Genomic DNA, 14,131 nt, shown 5'->3' with positions numbered 1-14,131 from the left:
TTGAGAAGGAAGGACTCCCTGGAGAAGAGCCTAATGCTGGGAACAATAGATGGCAAAAGAAGAAGGGGACGGCAGAGGATGAGGTGGCTGGATGGAGTCACTGAAGCAGTTGGTGTGAGCTTGTGGACTCCGGGGGATGGTGGAAGACAGGAAGACCTGGAGGAAGGTTGTCCATGGGGTTGCGATGGGTCGGACATGACTTCATGACTAACAACAACAACAAGAGAGTCTTTCCTGCAGCAAATCAAACCTGATCACAGTAGTGGATAAATCAGTAGCTAGTTGCTTGTGTACCAGGGTTCAAACCCACAAGCAGGATGACCAGATGTCCGACTTTACTGAAGACCGTGCTTTGTTTTCCACAAGGGGCTTAGGGCCAAGGGTGGAATTCAGCCAGGGCACCAGGGTTAGAGGTGCTGGAGAAATTCACAAAGAAGTCTCAAAGAAGTCAAGATTTTGCTGAGCTTGCCCTGTGAATTCTGCAGAAGACAGTCTTTCCCAGGTCACACAGAGTCCATGGGGCTTGCAGATTATTTTGGAAAATCCTGTGCACTTTTGCACAAAGTCAAATGTACTAATCAAAAATGCAAAAAGCCCCCAGAGGTCAAGCATGAACATATACATTTTGAGAAGATTTGTGAGTTTTGGGAGGAAGCAAAACTTCTGGGAATGTAAATTTCACTAATGCCAGTACTCATAAATGTACGTGTACAAATTCTGTGACTGCAAATCAATGGATGGCCAAACAACGTTTGCCCCATTATTCTCAAATCACCTGTGGAATGGTTTTCTCTCAGTTTGTACCTTGCTAACATCAGAACCAACCAACAAAGGCTGCTTGCAGCAACAGACAGAGAGACAGTTTGCCATTGGACACTTTCCTATAGAAGTTTCTGTGCCAGGCTAACTTCTTGGTCAAAACAACCAAGATACATGCTGTTGCCAGCTAGAGTTTGCAATCGCTCTCCTTTCCTCTCCCATCAACCCTCCACACCCTCGGCTTTGTAGGAGCCAAATCTGATAGTCTTCCTACCTGCCTGTCTAGTTTTTTACTGCCTCCTTATAAAAGCCAGACCGGTGTGCTTTGCCTAGGAGCAAAAATGACAAAACGGAGGCTGTCTTGCTTTGGGCACCTCATGAGAAGGTGTTGTGAGCCGTGCTTCTCCCTCCCAGTAGCAATAATCTCACCGGCTGCCCTTTGCCAAGGGTCTTTATTTTACACACACGTCTCTGAGCATATGCAAAGCAAAATGTTGAACCCACTCCAGTATTCTTTACCCAAAGCTTTGCTTATGGATACTTCTGCACCTGTCCCTGGTGCTAGGAGCACTATGGAATCAGGCACACCTGTGCTCCTTCCCCAGAGACCCATCGGGCCACCTACGCTGTGATGGCAGACTATTGGGTCCACCTGCTCAGACCTTCCCCATCTCTGAATCTCCTCCCTCAGATGTTGCTCTTCCTCATTCCCACTGGTGGGTTGACTGGGTCCCTCGGCTGCCCTGGCACTAATCTCTCCCCTAGCAGGCACAGGTGGGTGCAGCAGGGCTTGGACAGCAGCTGGAGCTGATTCTGTTTCAACGACCATCTCATTATCAGAGCCTGAGCTGTCAGTCCTGCCAAAGAGGCCAGCCTCCTCCTCCTCCTCCTCGGATTCTGTGCTGTCTGTTTGCCCAGAATGGTCAGCCTCTCGTGTGTGGCTCTGGAAGTGTGCCAGAACCTGCACACATGACAGAAGGCAAGACTGACTGGAGAAGGCAATCATACTAAGGCAGATTGCCTGGAAGAAGGGACGACCAAATATGAGACAAACTGAATCCCTAAAGGCAGCTGCAGCCTGGAACGTGGAAGAGCTGAATGGAGCTGTCCTGGACATTTTGGATGACTTTCATTCATGGGGTTGCCCTAAGTTGGAGACAGCAGCACACAACAACACAGTGTGGGATACATAAAACTGAACAAACTATGTTGTCCATCAAATGCAGTGCAAAAGTGAAATTATATAAAATGAACATTAGGTTCAGACTATATTTTTCTAATATGGTGAACAGAAGGCTGTGTTTAGGATTGCATGGATTCCACATGAGGGAAGCGCTAGGTTTTACGTGGTTGGAACACGCCTCTGCCCTGCACCCTGCAGCTACATACCCTGTCACACTTCGCCACGGGTAAGCCCAAACCTGGAGCATGTGCCTGCGCGCTTGGCACTGAAGGGCCCTGGGTTGTGACTTTTGGACTCTTAAAAGTTTGCATACATACCTTTTTTAAACCTTTGGCAGATTTTTGTTGCGGTTGCTGCTATGAGTGAACATCACATTTTGAACCGAATTCTGTTCTAAATGGAATGGTTCAGCAATTCCCGTGCAAATGCAAATGACTCAGGCTGGGTTCGCCTTAGCTGCCTTGCCACCTGGGAACCTCTGCTTTTATTTAGGGCATCCAACTTGCTGGTGTCACAACATTTGTTAATCTGGGATGGAAGACAAGAGCCAAGTAATGATTTGGCAATTATTTCTCGTTGACTCACAGTCTCGGTGGCTTCTTTGCAGTTCTTTGGCTTAATTAGCTCACAGGGTGAAGAGCTAATGAGGACGTAGGAGAGGAACAGGAGCCTGGATCCAACACACCCTCTTGCTCAGCCAGGGACGTGCAAAGCAGCACGATGAAAGCCACACGCACAAGCTTGGCACAGGCCTAGAAACCGGCAGCAGCCATCCCTGGTGAGAACTGAGGCATGCCAGCCAGCCTCTGCTGGGTCACTGGACCACAGTGGTGGGTGGTATTCACCTCCGTAGGCCAGCAGAAGCTCAGTTTCCCAAATCCAGAGGCGTGGTTGTAATAAAGTCTTGGAGGGAATTTCTGCATGTCCCGGTTCTCTTATGCCAGTATGAAAAGCTGCACTTACGTAAAATCCCCTCATACACAAAGTTGTGGAAGCCAGAGCAGGCTGGTAGGCCTTTGCTCTGATCACCCTAAGACTCAGCTGTAGGGCTGCCAGCTTTCCCATTTCCTTCCAACTGTGTTTTGAGCAGATGCAAATGTTAGCAGTTGGCCATGCTCCTCTCGCTGTGAAAACTTTCAGCTGCTGTTTCCTCCTAGCCAAGTGCTCTTCGGGGACCAGCTCAGTCAGCTGGTTGTCTGAAGGCCACTCCAGACTCTGTCCAGCTTAGCTTAGTTTGGGCAGCGATGCTTCTTGTTAAACAACTGCTTGACACTCCTTTGTTTTCTTCCCATTAATTGTGAAGCATGTAAGCTGTTAATTGAACTATTTGAGCATCAGAATGGAACACATCCAAATGGCGGAGCTCCCCAGATGAGTACCCTGCCTTCTGCTTGGCTGGGGATGCTGGAAATTGTAGTCCAATACAGCAGGTTGGGGAACACTGTAGTAATGGCTAAAAAGAAATGTTGCTCTGTGTTTTTTTTTAGTTAAGGCATGGTTTGTATTTATTCCTGGCCCAGAGAAAATGATGCTTGGACACGCGGCAGGATGGGCTGCATCGCTTCAGAGAAATAACAGGTTTTAGAAGTTCCAGTGACAAATCACTGTACAAAGAGGTGGGAGGGGGGCAAACAAACAAGACAAAGCACAGAGCAAACCAAGGGCTGGGACAGAACCACCTGATTCTTGGCTGCGGTAGTCTTTAAGGGGACTGTGGAGAGCCCCGATGTTTTGTCACACAGAAGCAGCATCTCCCACCTTCCGGTGCTTTCAGGTCGACACGGACAAGCAGGACTGCCCAGAGTTTTAGGCAGGAATTTGGCCAGCCTTGCCTGGGGATGCTGGGCAGCCAATCTGAGACCTGACCCAGAGCGTATCTCAACCCAACGTGCATCGGATGCATGTTCTGCTGGTGGCTTGGAGCAGCTCGGCCTTTGCTCGTTTGGGTAGACCAGCCCTCCTCCTGCAGGCAGTGGGGAGCCCCAGGACCGTGGTGGCCAGCCTCTGTCCAGAGGCCCTTTGGCCCTTCCGAGTGCAGGTGTGCCCTCACACAACCAAATGCATGAAGATGTATCCTCATACAAAAATAGCCATTGTGCTAGGAGGGCGACCCATGCGGACAGCGGCAGAAGGGGAGCAGGAGAATTCATGGAAGGAGAAAAGGCTGCCAGTGGTGAGGAACTGTGCCAACTCTCTGTCACCTCCAGTATCAGAGACACTGGCCGGGCAACGTGTGTGGGAAGCTGCCGTCTCTTCCACGCCCTGCTTAGAGGCTTTTCAAAGGCACCTGATTGGCCTCCGCGCAAACAGATTGCTGGACGAGATAAACCTCTGGTCTAATCCAGCACCTGCTACCTTTCTGTCTGTGCCAAGCTCGTTGTTGAGGGCCAGATACAGTACTAGCAGGGGAAGCTGGCAAACCTATTTGGCAGCTTGTGTGTCCTTCTAGAATGGATGTTGAAGCAAAACAGTCCCAGAAAAATATCGGAGATGTACTTAGAAATGCCTGTTTTAAGACATTAAACATGGCAGCAACCGGCCACATGCAGGCAAAGCTGAATCGTTCATATCAATCTTCCTTTATGTGGATAATTACCCAAGACCTGAAGAGCCAAGTGAGCCAGGCCTCCTGCTGGCAGCTTCTGACCTATCCCTGTAGCATCAGCTGGAGACATGGAGGCGCGAGAGGCACAGATGGAGGGAAATGTTAACTCTCACCATGGTTTGCAGAGGAAGCCACATGGTGGGGGGGGGGGTATGAAGTTTACACAACGGGCAAGCAGATCTTACTCTTGACTGTCTTGATGGGCAGACTGCTGGGATGCTGCCAGGCATTGGGTTATTGTTATTCTTTTAGCATCTGTGCAATGCAACTTAATCTAGACTAATGATTTGCACCACTGATTCTTTTCCTATCGCAACTGCGATTTGCTCACTGCACTTAGCGTCAATCAGATTGGACCAAAAGGCGTTTCTGCAGGAAGCGAACTGAAATGTCACAAACCCTTGAAGTCTGGCAAAACACACAGAACTTGAAACTGGAATTTGTATTCCAGTTTTTAATTATGAGTGATCTAGGGATAAAAGGGGGCATGAGGATGTTCAGAATATAAGAATTATGCCACTTAATTGGAAAATATTATGGGAATGCTTATTATAATTAAAAGGTACTGATGGCAACTGTATGAGGACAATGCAAAATAATAATGCTTCTTGCTTTCAGTGCATTTAGGGTGCCATCCAAGTGCCCCAATGACAGATGCATGTAAGCCTTCAGATTTGGAAACTAATGAGCATCCAATGGCAGGACACAAGGCACAGTGGTAGCAATTTCCGTGACATCTTGTGCCTAGGGAGAGATGGGGAATAGGGTTGGGATAAACCCATTTGGATTTTATTTATGTTTAATTTATTCACACATTTATAGGCCGCCTATAACTGCCAAAAGGCCTTCCTAGGTGGTATCTGTCCCTGCAGAACCTGCAGATTTCTTCTCGTTCTTGGCCTGCCCAGCAAAGTTTGCTGAGCCAAACGGGAGTCTGTGAATCCTCGCAGCCCCTGGCTGTGCAGCTGGCAGCCGTCTGCAGCCACCGTTCCCAGCAGCCAACCTTCCTCCCCCTCACCAAAGTCGGGGGCAGCGCCCGGCGTGGAAGGATGGTGCTGCGGGTGCAGAGCACGGCGTGCGCTTCTTGGAGGGTGCCTGTGAGCTCTGGGCGAGCTCACCAGGAGTGGGACTCTGGGCAATGGCAAAGTGGATCAGAGTCCAGGAAGCTGAAACCAGGGGATCTGGTGGGTTTTCTGCCCAAAATGGGACCTTTGCATTTCCCCAACAAAGAGGGAGCCTGGGGCACCAACAGGAACTGCCGTAAGACCTCAGCTTCTGTCTGCGCACTGGCAGACCCCTTCCCCCTCGCTAGGCCCCGTTGCGACTCAGCGGGGCGGGGGGCGGGCGGCACGGGTTTTGGTGCACTGGCTGCTTGCTAGTGGGATGGGGCTCATCCTTTGAAGTCCAGCTCCGAGATGGCAGAATTTCAGAGGCGGCTTCCCGGATGGTGTCAGGGTAGTGTGCTCAACCTATTTTGACCATTTCTGAGGCACACTTAATATCTTTTGGAGCATATTTCTCTTTGATGGATAGGAACAAAAAGGGAAAACAGTTGTTCTGCAATGAACTGAGTGCTTCCCTTGTTATTTTTATTTGATGTTGGTAGTCATCCAATAAGCACGTTAGGAGTACAGATAGTGTGTGGTGCGATGCAGTTGTAAAATATTAGTGTACCCTCTTTCCAGTAGTAGACAAACAGATTAGTGCCCCAGCTTGTTTCCAATAGTAGATAAACAGATAGAAAGAAAGTCACCCAGGATTTTTCTTGTTTGCTTTCTGACTCATTTGTTGATTCAGTCTTACTTTTACTGGATTCCTGAGACGCAGCAAAGATACTTTTATCCAGCAGGGTTGCCAACTGATGAGGAAAAAGTAGACCTTTGGCCTCAACTGCACCTTGTTCTGTGTACATCATCAGGTAATTCTTTCACAGCATGGCTGCTGCTTGTAGACCCAGGTTTGGATGAAGGCGCAGGAGCAGCCGATGGTGCAAAAATTGGCCACCCTGTTATTAGTGAACACTCCAGGCTCTCGCTTTGATCTCTACCACTCTCCCACCATTTTCAGCGTTCTCCATCATTAGGAGTGCCAGTTTCAAAACTGACTCAGCCCTTTTCTTTTAACTGCACACACAGACACGGTTTTTCTGACCTTGAGGTCAATGAGGTGGACAGATTAGCTTTCCTTCTCCACCTAGTTAGGAGCATGTGGGGTTAACAGCCAGCGACCTGCTTATACTCCCATCTTAAGAGAACCAGGAGAATCAGACAAGTCCCACTTAACAGCTCCTCACTTTCCACAACCATCACTTTCCTTCCCAAAGCTCTGGTGGTTTGTCTCAACAGACACTGCACACAACTGCGGCCATGCAGATCCTGCTTGCAGCAAACAGGTTTATAACTGTGTTTCTGCATTCCATGCGGTACTTAAATGGGAGTGAACTGCTCAGTGAACATGGAGGAAAAGACCTCTGAAGAGAATCCTGCGGAAGTTTAGACAGAAGAAACTGTAGGTCTTTTTTTATGTCTAAACCTGCTTAGGATCGCTTCTTAACCTCTTCATTCCTGGGGCCCTGAGAAATGGCCCAGAAATGAGGTTTATTTGGGAACCTGTATCCCAGTGCATTTCAAAAATATCACAGTGGTGCACTGGACAACCACCAGCAAGATCTAATGGAAAGAAAGATGAAATTAGTCTGGCTGCAGATTGCATTTCAGACAAGACTCTTTCTGCACTCTTTGGGAAGCCCCTTCCCTCTCAATCCCACAAGAAAAATTGAAATGATCAGTCAGACAGAAAATGGACGTCGTCACTGCCTCCCTACCTTACAGGGCTGCTGTGAGGAGGAAAATGCATCAAGGGATAAAAAATTGGTTTGCTGAAGCAATAATACTTTGTTCAACCTGCATTCTCAAAAGCAAAATGAATCCCTCCCACACACTAATTGTATGTTGCACTTGGTTTGCTCTTCTTAATTAAGCATACTCATCGTAATCAATAATGATGTAATTAAATCCAGATTCCTTGTTGCTGCCCCAAACAGTTGACCCTGTCTACAATCTAGCATCATAGGCTCAGAATAATTCTATCAGCGATGTTTTGATACAACAAAGCTGTAAGGTAGGTCATTATTTTTGTCTCAGAATTGCAGGTGGGGATGGAGGCTCAGAGACTGAGCCACTTGCTTAAAGACACCTGGGGTGCATTGGGGAATTCGGCTGGATACCATGTTTTGCATTCAGCATCTGGAACTTGGGCAGAACATGCAGGCCATCATGATGCAAGCCACAGGCCTGGTGCAGATGAAAGAGTGCCTTTAAAAACTGGACCCACCACTTGCTGCTTCGGCATTTGGGAAGAGCTGCAGCATGTGACTTGCAAGCAAAAGCCCCACATTCAGTTCCTGGCCTCATCTTGCAGGGCTGGGAAAGGCCACTGCATGACGCTCTGGAGAGCCGCTGCCAGTCAGTGTGGACAAAACTAGGCTGGGTGGTGCAAGGGTCTAACTTCATATAAGGCAGCTTCCTTTCTTGATTTCCTTTGGTAAGCCAAGATCACAAAGCTGCACGGATGCAGCAAAAGGCACAGCCGACAGAATTCAGCTGCCTGGCTAAGCATGCAGGAGACCTCACTCCTGTGCGGCTCCTGATTTTCTCCCTTGCCTGCCGGCCTGCCTGCCTGCCTGCAGTGCAGCTCATTCCTTTAGGCAGCAATATTCTCTCTGTAGCAAGCGCTGGAAATTCACCTCCTATCAATCCCTCCTTTGATTTCAAATTTCTCAAGTTCTTGGTCTTGTTTCTGAAATGAAACGGATGCAATAGGAAGCTTCCATCATTCATTTTCGTCTTATGGATTTGCAGAGCACTCTGAGCTAAGGGATACTCAGATGCATTTTTTTAATAACTGGGAATGGGGCAGGTTTTCCTTTGTCTGCACTGAAAAGCCCTTTTCACTGAGCTATGAACAAGGCAGGCAGGGTGTGCCTGTAATCGGAGAGCAGATGAACTGCAATGCGAAACCTCTCAGGATGGCTCTGAACAAGTAGGTCATGCCTGGGCTGCAAGTGGAGCCAAGAAACAGGTGGGCCATGGGTTGAGAAGCCACGCCCACTGCGATACCTTGCGCCACCCAATAACGTCGATCAGTCACGGTGCCACAAAGCACAAAATGAACGGATACACCTTGGTATGGACAGGAGGCAGTGATCAGGCATGGGGGCAACATGGCTTTGATTCTGATTTTAATTTTCCACTTCTAAATCAGCGTAGGAACCAAAATTCAGTTATCCTTTGAATGTTGCAGTTCTGCACATTTTGCAGTGGAGTTCTCTGATCAACAGATATGTATCATAATTTGTATATTAAAGTCCATAAATCATGTGCATGTGAGTTAAACGAATGTTTCAAGATGCATTCTGTAGGGTAAAATGCCTGTATGAAACAGCCATATACATTTTCATGCAGACTTTTCCCCTCAAAGTTTGGAAGGCATCGATTGAAACGAGAAACAACGCAATCCAGCCCTACAGATGCACCTGTGTGTCGTGGGACAGCCGCTGCTTCTGACGGCTTGAAAAAGCAATTTGGATGTGATTGTAAGGAAATCTTTTAAAAGCTGTCAGCAGTGGCAGCTAAGTGGAACCCCTATAAGCCACCTCCATGGGTTGCTTCTATAAATGCATAGATCTGGAATGGGAGTGTCAACTCCTTTTCCCTGCTTTCTTTTTCATTTTGTATTACATATTACACACGCTGGAGAAGATGGCATCTCCGTTGTTCTGACAAATGCAGGGTTAAAGAGAAAACTTGTGTATATATAGCTGCGAGAGAACTGCTCCTAGGTAAGAGGGAACAAGAAGGGACCAGGCCATGGATGAGTGTTTGAGCCACATCCTGAAAGTGTTATGCTTATGAACTGAGTATGAGCTGAGGGAGAAAGATTCTCAGCCTTGGGGAGGGAAGGGTCCTAGGAGAAAGCTGTCGGAAGTAAGGCGTGAACACTTTGTTCTGAATGAGTACTGCACAGTACTAAAGCATTCTGCCTTCCATGTGCAACAGTATGTTGATTGCCTTTTTGCCGCAGTATTCATAATAAATATGGCTTGTTTGCTTTTCCGAATCTATTTGGTCTGTTCCCTGAAGGGCCTGGCACGTGTATGCATCTGCTTTGTGACATTTTCCGCACTGATGCATAGCTCGAGGCCTTGCAGACTTGCGTGCTTTGCTTGTGTGGTCAGCCTGGCTTGCACGCCTGGGAGTATAAAGAAAATGCCCTTGAGTGACCAGCGGTCCGCATTCAGGAGATGCAGGACATGAAGTCCCAAGGCAGAGGATGCTGGGTGGCCCCGAGCATCAATGCAGCTTGTGCACCCATCTTCCGCAGCGGTGCAGCGAGTGGTTGGCCCTCTAGGGCTGGAGTCCAACTCCATCCTTTCAGCCCTGGCTCTCTGGGAGGCCATCGGCCATGCTGCTCTGCAGGCTGTGGGCACCCCCTGAATAAAGGAACAGGGGCTCCGATGCCCCTTTTGCCCCAGAGGCCCTGGGCCTGGCTGGCTCCCTGCCCCATGTTTCGTTGTGCTTGAACGCCCCCTCGACATTAGGTCATCTTCTTCTGAAGCCCAGTGCGCCCCTCTCTCCTGGCCACACACCCCTTTTCACAGACAGGGCTCTCCCGAGGAGGCAGGGTCCTTTACGAATATGAGTGTCTATACAAATGGGCGTATGTGGATTTGAGCTCTGTTTTTTTGGCCTGTGGCCCTGAGCCCTGGACTTTTTGGTACCTATTTCTGTGCCCGGTCTGCCATATGCAGTGCCTGCAGCATCAGTGGGCAAGGGGCAAGCGTGGGTGGGCACATTCCTCGGCATCTTAGCAAGCACTCGCCTTTTGGGGGGGTCTGTTCATGCATCCCTCATGTGGCTGTGGGCAGCTCTTGGGATCCACGCGTGCAAGAGACAAAGTGCGACTGATGTGGAGGAGTCCTGAGGCAGCGGGAAGGCCTGTACCACATCAGGGAGAAAGTGCGCAACCACTGTAATGAATGCTTTCTGTTTCACGCTTCTGAACCCATCTGCCCTCCAGATGCATGGGAATGGTGGGAGCGGTAGTTGAACAACAACATCGGGAAGGCACCAAGTCAGGGAAGGAATCACAAAAAGAAAGCCCATAACTCTTCCTTATTTTTTTTTATTTTATTTCTGGTGCCAGGTGAAAACCCTTTTATTTGCTAGAGATTTTACAAAACTGATGGAATACTATTAATATCTTAATTTTAATTTTTATAAATCTTATAAATCTTAATTAATATTTATCAGACTGTTGTAGTGATTACTTCTTGGCTTTTTTATATTTTTAATGTTTGATTTTCTGGTACTGTTGTATGGCAGGTATTTTATTGTTGTATACCTTTTTTATTGTATATATTTTTTGAAATGTAAACTGCCCAGAGAGCCCAGTGGGCTATGGGAAAGGTATAGAAATCTAATAATAAATAAAATAAATAAATAAACACAGTTGTAAAGCACCAGCTTCCTAGGTTCAGTCCCTGGCATCTCCAGGGAGGTCTGGAGACCTTCGAGGGTCTCAGACCTTGGAGAGCTACTTCTGCTAAAACTCTGTCAATAGTGATCCAGATGAACCAAGGGACTAGTTTGCTATAAAGCTGCTTCCTACAGCCCAACTCTGCCCAGATGGTGGGCTTAGAATTTTTATTTCCATTTTGCTATTCTCCACTTGCAATTCATTGTCTCCACCAGTGCAGGAGAGCTTCCCAAAAGTGGTTGATCCCGGCACTCCATTCTGAATGCGTTCCATCCCACCTCATGCGTAGACCAGGTCCCAGGCATGGGGTATGCAACATCATGCTGACATTGTAATATTTCTAAATCTTCTTGAATGCTCACCATTACCTTAATTCTGTAACAATGCAATGCAAAGCATCTTATATGTAGAGAAACCAAGCAATATGTCAGCATGTGGAATCGGTTCCCAAACAAATGGGAACTGCTTGGTTTCAACCCACCCCAAAGGGTTTGAAAAGTGACTGGGGGTTTCAGTGCCTGTTCTAGACATTTTGCTGCCTAAACTCGCGGGCAGGCAGCACATGTCCCTTCAAAAAATGCTCTGCTGCACAAGTTGGACACAAATTCCTCCTGCCCGCACCTCGCCTTCCACAGCACCCACGGAAGACCACAGCATGGCAGGCCGTGTCTCCTCCTTAAGCATACAGAATACCCTTATACATCCTTTAAACACGAGTCTTTTAAATATACATCCCTGTGCATCTTTAAGATTATCACACATCTGTATACTTTCTCATCGCCCCTCCCTTGTCATGCACATTTTTAGCTTCCCCTTTTCTGAATGTCTTTATTGTTTCTTTCTGTTTTTCTGATAGTTCCATCTACTCCTATATCTTGCTCTAACCTGATGCTCTCCAGATGTGTTGGATAACAATTCCCAGCATGCCCGGGTCAGGTTGGGGAAGCTTGCCCAAAGTGCTTGGACGCACTGCTTTCTTTTTCAAGCCAAAACACCTCAGAGGATGTCTGTGCAACTGACTTTTCAACAGCGAGCCTAAGCACACACATAGAAGTGTGCGAAGTGCAGGAAACGGTACCTCTGGGGCAAGAACTGCTGCATGGCAGGGGTGTTTTTTTCCTGAAAAGGTGGGCAAGTTTTCCCCCTTTCTGCATGCCACATTACCAGCAAGGTCAGGACGAGAGGGCTGCCTTTTCCTGAAAAGGTATGTTAATATTCAGTATATGATTGTATTAAAATACTTGATGTGAAGTTCAATCCTTAAATAGCAATACATCCCATGGAAAACAGCAGAAGAGACTTCTGTGTGACTATGCATAGATATCCCCTTCCTTCCTTCCTTCCTTCCTGCCTTCCTGCCTTCTTCTCTTAATGGAAGAATGGAACGCATGCTTAACTTTCCTCCAATGAAGCCAATGGTACCTTAAAATGTTTAGGTTTGGCCAGATCATGCCCAAAGAAAGATCAACAAGAGAACTATGTAAAGCTGCTTACTTTTCTGTATGAAGCCCCATCCTTAAAGACCCTCATTCTCTTCAGATTTCATGTTAGAAGAACCTGGCAGGCCCTAAGGAAACAGAGCGGGTGAAGTGGACACTTCCTCATATCTGGCACGAGCAACAGCACAACGTCTTTCCAAGCAGAGCAAATCTACCAGCCAGGTGGCTTTGATCTGCTCTTCGGCAAGCTGACCACCCGATTTCTTCCAGGTAGATCGAAGCAGCACCAAGAAACTGGATTTCAAGGTCCCACTCTTTATCAAAGTGTCTGCCTCAGTGGAATGCCGCCTCAGTATTTCTCACACTGTATCTGCCTCAAGATCATGTTTACGGGGTTTTCTCAGCCAGAACCGGTTTTCCACAATTTCTGCTGAACCTGGCAACATTGCTGCCTGGCTAGTTGCTATTAGCAGCAAGAAGCCAGAGCATTCAAATATTCTTTAAAGCAGGACAGACGGGATACCCTTTCCATCTGTCTTCTGAATCCTTTTCCAATCAAGCCCGCAAGAAGTGGCATTCCTACTTACCAGCTCCAGAAACCTCTTTGTACTTCCCTTGTTCTTGCCAGTTTCACCAGGAGAAAAAAGCAGGGAATTCTCCTTGGAGGTAGGGTGCTATGACTTTGGGGTTTATGATGCCATGAGACTTTCTCCCTCTGGTGCCTACAGAAGCCACCAAGGAGCCCGGCTCGTTGCTGTGTAATGAGCTCCCTTATTTTTGTGTTAGGACTGAGGGTGTGGTGCAGCTTCCAGAGTTGTGCAAGTGGAAAGGAATCCTTTTTTTTTTCTTCTTTTTGAGTAGTGAATGGTGCAGGGGGCGGAGGGAGGAGTGGAGCAAGTGAGGCTTTTGCTCAGCTGGTTTGGCAGTCAGTCTGGCTGCAAAAGTATGCGTGGGGGCCAGTGGAGCTGCTGATCCAGAAAGCTGCCTTGGCGGGCTGAGGGATACCCCTAATGGAGGACTCGACTCTTGGGGTGGATGACAGGCTGGGGGTGAAGAAGGCAGATTCTTTAGAATTACAGTGGAAGGGACTGGCCAGACTGCCATATTCTTACCATCTCTATTACTGGTGTATCGCCATCCATTGATGTGGCGTTTGCAAAGCAGAAGAGGCTCTGCCCCAAGGAGCTTACATCCCAATTTCAGCCTTGGAGAGGACAATGCGGAGGCCAAGAAAGACAAGCACAGGAAGGGAAGAGAGAGAACAAATCTGTCTATGTATTCCTAGGTCGAAGGAGAGTTCTATTGAACCCCCCAACAATGGTCTCACACAGCAACCTATAATGTTTATATTCACAGAAGAGATTCAAGTTAGGAAGAGAAGTCTGGAATGAGGCCATCGGGCCTCAGAGATCTGGCAGGAAAAGAGTTGCCACCGCCTCCGCCCTAGCAAAGCTGGGGAAGTAGCAACGGGGTGGCAGTTCAATGGCTGACATCTTTCCCCTTCCCCCTGAAATGATGGAAAGAGTTTTTTCTGTTGAATTTCTGCCTGTTGCAGCACTTGCTGAGGCACAGGAACGTCCTTGAAGGAAAAGTGGAGAGGGGCCTTCA

At 47.9% G+C, this 14,131-nt stretch overlaps 1 protein-coding gene across 1 annotated transcript in view; it reads right to left on the bottom strand.

The window, feature by feature from the left end:
* LOC123020850 (gap junction beta-3 protein-like) overlaps positions 1-13,163 on the bottom strand; it is a 17,071-nt gene extending 3,908 nt beyond the window's left edge. Inside the window, exon 1 of the mRNA XM_044425045.1 lies at positions 13,111-13,163. The gene's annotated coding sequence lies outside the window, so the exon portion shown is untranslated. The remainder of the gene's footprint in view (positions 1-13,110) is intronic.
* Positions 13,164-14,131: the final 968 nt, after the last annotated feature.

This window comes from Varanus komodoensis, unplaced genomic scaffold (genome assembly GCF_004798865.1).
Source record: "Varanus komodoensis strain SLA01 unplaced genomic scaffold, ASM479886v1 scaffold15, whole genome shotgun sequence".
Classification (NCBI taxonomy): Eukaryota; Metazoa; Chordata; class Lepidosauria; order Squamata; family Varanidae; genus Varanus; species Varanus komodoensis.
The sequence above is the reverse complement of the archived record's forward strand: the minus strand, read 5'-3'. Positions and strand labels throughout refer to the sequence as shown.